A 7,384-nucleotide genomic window follows, 5' to 3' on the forward strand; every position below is an offset into this window, starting at 1 on the left:
CTGTACTATGTCCAGCCAAATACAGAAAACAGTACGGAGACATTGGCAAATATTGAACATAGCGGATGGCAAGATTTTGCCTCCCTTATTTGCCTTTAAGAGGGGTCCCAGTCTGCGCGATAGTCTGGTCCATACCAGACCGCTGTCACATCCCACAGGTGAGACCAACACTTTGTGGTCACTACCCCCAGTTCGTGGCCACTTTCCCTGCGGAACTTGTAGTGTCTGTCCACAAACCACTAAGACCACCTCAGTGGACATAGGCACAGAACGTCCCTGGATATTACGCAACCACACGAACTGTAATTCAGAATGCGTAATTTACAGAATTACGTGTCCGTGTACCCTACACTACATAGGGTACACCACACGTAAAGTGAAGCTCCGCATAAGTGAGCACAAAAGTACCATCCGCTGCATGAGACAATCCACTCGGATGACGGAGCATTTCCTAGCCAAAAAACACAAGGCTGAGGATCTAAGGTGGCTAGTACTAGAACGCCCGTTTATTCCTCAACACATAACGGACGTTGCCCAGTTCTTATTTTCCAAAGAACAAAAATGGATTTTTAAGTTGAAGACTGACACCAAAGGACTGAACGACAACATACCATGGGCTTCGGTCTATACTTGAATCAGTTAGATTGTCTCAGTGTTAATCATTTTAGCAAACACTGATGTTTGATCCAGTTCAGTTACTCTATCATCACGAGCAGCCTCTCTCAGCGGGAGGAACAAGCTCCTTTATAGCCTTGTGGGCACTCGAGGATTCAGTCGTTAAACCTTTCCCTAGAGACATCGCTATCTGTTTACTGAACCGATGCCATTACTACATCCCACAGTGTGCTGATATGTTCAGCTTCACGAGACCTTGTTCTGTAGCCTAGTGCACACTGACACTACATGTAATTCAGTAGGGATTATACATTACTAACCGTCCCACAGTCATGACGGGTAAACCACTCCTTGTGCCTTTTTTAGGACCTAACATATTCATGTCTAAAGAATGAATAACCCACACCTGACCAAATCGCCAGTTGACATGATCATTTTACCTTTGTCCAACACCAGTGATTAGTTATACTCAAGTGCCCCGATTGATTAAGCACTAATAACTGGGCTTTCCATCTTTTCAGAGTGTTGCGATGTCTCACGCATGCGCGGGAAGATTCCTTTTCTCCCCGACACATGCGCGATAGACACACGAGGTCCCGACTAGTGGCGCGATTCATACCCCATACCGCACCTTAAACGCAGGCGGTCTTTTCTTGTGGTGACTCGCCTCGTTTTGATTATTTCGTAATACACTCGAATTCGTGGGGATTATACATTACCACTGTCCCACAGTCATGGGTGGTAAACCACTTCCTGTGCCTTTTATAGGACCTAATTTAGTATTGTCAAAAGAACAAATAACTTACATCTAACCAAATCGCCAGTCGACATTAGCACTTTTGTCCAACACTACTGATCAGGTATACTTGAGTGCTCCTGTCGCTTGGCACTAAAGACTGGGCATTTCCATCTCCCCGGGGTGTTACGATGTCTCGCGCATGCGCGGGCCGACTCCATTACTTCCCGACGCATGCGCGTTAGACATGCTCGTTAGACACATGAGGTCTAATTCGGACTGACTAGGTACATGGGCGTAATGTCTGGCACTAACGCATGCGCGTTTCAATCAGCACTTGCCTTAGGCGCATGCGCTCCACTATGCATAGACGCTGCTTCCGTGGAAGTGAACACACAGCTGATTTCAATTTACGACGCACACGTCTCAGACAAGCGCTATTAATAGCAGCCTCCCCTTCCTGCCGATACCTCCCAGACAGCTTGCGAGTTAGTCAGAGGTATCGACGGACAGGTAAGGAGGCAGGCTGCTTGCGCTCTGTGCTTACTTCATTGTTAGATATACTCCTTAAGTTAGAACTGGTTGTTTTGACTTCTGGTGACAGATTCCAGGGTTGGCTTCTCTTTTACCCATCAACAATCCTTTTTGGTTATATCTGCCCCTGGTCATACTGGATGCCTGACAGGTTCTTCTTTTTAAGAGACATCAACTTAACTACACAGACCTAGTCATGAGGTCTTGGACTTGTCTCTCTAAAGCGCGCACATACAGCTGATTGTAATTTCAGAACGCGCACGTCTAACACGATTGCTACTAAGTAACACCCTCTCTGCCCTGCTAAACGCCTCTCAGATAGCCTGCGAGTTAGTCAGAGATGTCGACAGATAGGCAAGGTGGAAGACAGCATGTTCTATGTTTTGTAATACAGAATTGGTTGTTGGAATTCTGTTGATAGCTCTTTTAACAACTTAATAACAATCATTCATAGTTATGCTTGACCTTGCTCATACTGGATGTCTGATAGGCTGGTGCTAAAGAGACATCACCTTAACACTACTTGACTTATATGGGCGGTCACGAGGTCTCGGACTTTTTTAATCAATTTTGGTTCCTTTTTAACTTGTTTAAAATATGTGTGTTGAGCTTTGAGCAGATGGGTATCCATTGGCAATCTGTCTGGTTTCTTTCTCCACATTTAAACAGAGCGGTGCCTCCTTCTCCGAGCAGTCAGCCGGGTGAGGTGAGGCGGTTCTCCCACACAAAGCTGGGTGAGTTTTTTTCAACTTTTTATACAAATTTAGTATTTAAAAACATCATTTCGGAGTTTAGTTGTTAATTTGGGTGATGCTGAATCAGCTTTGCCTTGTGGCAATCAGTAGTTGTGTTTTGATATGCATGAGGTTCATATATATATATTTTTTTCTTTTTTAGGAATGAGGACATCGTTCTTATGCTCTAGTTTGAGCCTTTTGTGGTAGGGTGGCAATTGCCACACCAGTATCCCACACTCACATTTGGTGTAAGGGGTTAGTTTTATCACTTCATAATTAGTTTTGCAGTAGCTCTTTCTTTCGGTCCTGATGAAAGCCGGGTTAAGTCACCGTAACGGCTGAAACATGTCGACCACACTCTCACATGAACCAAAGACTAGCCTGTAAAATATATATCAGACTATAGGTTCTTTTAGACATGAAACTTGGTTGATCCACATTAAACATATTTTTTGACCAAGTATTCATTTTTAACTCCACTTCACTTTCTTGCACTGCACACCACTGGAGCCCTCAACTACTTGGGTACACACCCTGGCAGGAGTTTATTCCTTTTCTGGGTATCACTGGTCGGTGCGCCTAGGCAGAGTCCCTGGGGATCTGCATATATGGGCCTAGACAGTGATTCCCAGGAGTACCAGATGACGATGCTCCGCCAATAAGGGTGGGCTGATGGACTCCTACCTCCTGTGAGGGGTTGCCCCAATTATTTGTAGGATCTCTTGCGTTTCTCTACATTAACTATTGTTTTGCTATTTTGTTCTGCCACGGACTGTGCACCTTCTGCTGGTTTCATTGTGTCTATTTGGGATTGGAGGTGTTTCAGTCCTTAAACCAAGTCCCTTATTTTGACCCTCGTTTAAATTTGTTGTTTGGTTCTGAGAGCAGCCACGGCTGCGGGTCATTATTAATTTTAGACTCTAGGAATCTCTAGCAGTCTAATACCGCTCGCCTTTTGTTCTTGACCTCGTGTTCCTGCTCTATAATGGCTGACTTTGCAGGCCTAGCCTTTGATGATGAGACCTTAAGTAACATCCTATCTGATAATCCCAGCATCCTAGACTCCTTGCCGGAGATCACAGGGAACCCCAAAGATGACTGGGCTACTTTACTCAACCTCAGGAAGAGTCAATCACGGACCGCAGTTCATGGCCTTGTTATGGCGGAATATCTACGTGGGAAATGTGCCCCTACTGGACTGATCGTGACGAACGCTCCAAGATTGTTCCTCACAGACAAACAGTTTGTACGAGACTGGTCACTTATAGCCTGGCGCTGTACCCGTGACTGGCTAATTCTTATTATTAGCACAGCGAAACGTCAGGCTGATGCGATTCTAGTGGAAATTCAAACTTTGGAAGGGCAGATTAAAACCACCATCACAGCAGCCCTTTTCAAAAAACAAATGGATGAGACAAACAAAACAAGTAAAGAGTACAGGGATAACATCTTAATCAATAAGATCGACAAATTTAAAAAAGATCTGGCCCGGTTTTCATGGGAAAAGATATACACATACACAAGTGACACCTATGTAGCCCCCATATTTAACAACAAGGGGAGACGCTACGGATCTAATTATTCTTCGTCTGGGTCCGAAGGGGGATCTGATGATTCTGATTCAGGTGCTACAGGAGCCCCACAGGGTAGAGGGCGAGGTCAGTCCCGGAGATACAATAGAAGGAGGGGTAATCAGAACTTTTACCCTAATCAAGGTCAATGGTGGCCACCCGCACCTTGGGGTTACCAACCACCCCCCTTTCCACAACATATGCACACCTATCCACCTCAGCAGCAATTTTTCCCAAATCAGTCTTTTTTAGAACAGGGACAGGGACGCAGCAGAGGCAAACGGAGAGGAACCCCTACGGTCCACTGGCAACCAGACCAGACATTTCCCAACACTCGGAGCAGGCGGGGCAATCAACAACCACCAACGAACTCGACCAGCGAGTAGATGACCTTGTAGTCAATCTCAGTTCTAAAACCCTCACCATCGATGAACAAAATGTCCTAAATAGGGGCTTGGGTTTCGTTCCTACACACTCAGGTGATCCTTTCACTCTGAGATGTGAAATGGAAATTTTTTTTAGGAAGATTCGGTTACATTTCTTTTTTAAAGAAAAAGATCCCATAGCACCAACCCTAGACAACGAGACCAACATTGTGAACACTGGACTTCGTCCTAAAAGTACTTTCACACCTCTACCCCATCAGGTCCCTACACAAGTCTCTACCTTTGAAAAAGCGGTTGTTCATGATCTGATGACTTTGCACGACACCCGTCCCCATGCCTTTTGTAACTTCTCTAAGAAAGAAAAGACTGCCCTCCAGAACTTTACCAAAGACACGTCGATTACTATCAAACCGGCAGACAAAGGCGGGGCGATAGTCCTGCAGGACACTGTCGTCTATCGGGCAGAATGCCTTAGACACTTATCGGATTCTAAATCCTACCGGGCCCTAGAGTCAGATCCCACATCTAGACTCTCCCGAGAGATCAAACAGCTGGTCGAGGAAGGGGAGGCAGAGGGATGGATAACTTCACATGAGGCTAAATTCCTGGTGACCAACAACCCAGTGATGCCCTACTTTTACTGCCTCCCCAAAATTCACAAACAGCAACGACCGCCTCCTGGCCGTCCCATTATCTCTGGGATCGGTTCATTATTAGAACCTCTGTCCAAATTCGTAGACGTGTTTTTACGACCTATGGTCAGTGAGATGCCAACTTACCTTAAAGACACGGCAGACGTTCTACGACTCTTACCTGAGATAGAGTTCAACTCTGACACCAATCTCTTGGCTAGTTTGGACGTTGAGTCACTTTATACGTGTATTCCCCAGCTAGAAACCCTCGATGCCATCAGAGGCCTTTTGGAAGCACGTTCTCTGGACAGTATCACCCCTGTGCCTTTCATCATGGATTGTGCCAGACTAGCCATGATGGAGAACTACTTCAAGTTTGAGGATCAGATCTTCCTCCAGACATCTGGGACTTCGATGGGCAGTGTTTTCGCGCCTAGCCTCGCCAACCTCTATGTCCATCTATTCGAACAGGACTTTGTACTCAACCACAGCAACCCGTACCGTCACCATCTGTTGCTGTGGAAGAGATACATAGATGACATCCTTGTGGTTTGGCGGGGCACAGGTGACGAAATTCATGCTTTTCACTCATGGTTAAACCAACAGAATGCGTATTTGCGCTTCACCATCGAGTACAACAAACATCGTTTGGCTTTCCTGGATATCTCTATCTTTGTTCACGATAACTCACTGAGTTCTGAACTATATAAGAAACCCATGTCCAGAAACTCGTTGTTGTCCTTCAACAGCCATCATCCGAGGGCACTCCGAGAGAACCTTCCAGTTGGCCAGTTTCTGCGGGTTCGCAGGAACTGCTCGACCAGACAACTGTTCGACAGACATGCTGAGGCACTTGCCAGACAACTAGAATCACGGCAATATCCGAAACGTCTGGTGCGTAAAGCCTGGAAAACGGGCGTCTAATAACAATCGTGATGCCCTACTGGACACTGACGCGCCCAAGACTACTAATGAGAGACTCACATTTGTCACCACTTTCTGTACTATGTCCAGCCAAATACAGAAAACAGTACGGAGACATTGGCAAATATTGAACATAGCGGATGGCAAGATTTTGCCTCCCTTATTTGCCTTTAAGAGGGGTCCCAGTCTGCGCGATAGTCTGGTCCATACCAGACCGCTGTCACATCCCACAGGTGAGACCAACACTTTGTGGTCACTACCCCCAGTTCGTGGCCACTTTCCCTGCGGAACTTGTAGTGTCTGTCCACAAACCACTAAGACCACCTCAGTGGACATAGGCACAGAACGTCCCTGGATATTACGCAACCACACGAACTGTAATTCAGAATGCGTAATTTACAGAATTACGTGTCCGTGTACCCTACACTACATAGGGTACACCACACGTAAAGTGAAGCTCCGCATAAGTGAGCACAAAAGTACCATCCGCTGCATGAGACAATCCACTCGGATGACGGAGCATTTCCTAGCCAAAAAACACAAGGCTGAGGATCTAAGGTGGCTAGTACTAGAACTCCCGTTTATTCCTCAACACATAACGGACGTTGCCCAGTTCTTATTTTCCAAAGAACAAAAATGGATTTTTAAGTTGAAGACTGACACCAAAGGACTGAACGACAACATACCATGGGCTTCGGTCTATACTTGAATCAGTTAGATTGTCTCAGTGTTAATCATTTTAGCAAACACTGATGTTTGATCCAGTTCAGTTACTCTATCATCACGAGCAGCCTCTCTCAGCGGGAGGAACAAGCTCCTTTATAGCCTTGTGGGCACTCGAGGATTCAGTCGTTAAACCTTTCCCTAGAGACATCGCTATCTGTTTACTGAACCGATGCCATTACTACATCCCACAGTGTGCTGATATGTTCAGCTTCACGAGACCTTGTTCTGTAGCCTAGTGCACACTGACACTACATGTAATTCAGTAGGGATTATACATTACTAACCGTCCCACAGTCATGACGGGTAAACCACTCCTTGTGCCTTTTTTAGGACCTAACATATTCATGTCTAAAGAATGAATAACCCACACCTGACCAAATCGCCAGTTGACATGATCATTTTACCTTTGTCCAACACCAGTGATTAGTTATACTCAAGTGCCCCGATTGATTAAGCACTAATAACTGGGCTTTCCATCTTTTCAGAGTGTTGCGATGTCTCACGCATGCGCGGGAAGATTCCT

This window comes from Triturus cristatus, chromosome 5_2 (assembly GCF_964204655.1).
Source record: "Triturus cristatus chromosome 5_2, aTriCri1.1, whole genome shotgun sequence".
Lineage (NCBI taxonomy): Eukaryota > Metazoa > Chordata > Amphibia > Caudata > Salamandridae > Triturus > Triturus cristatus.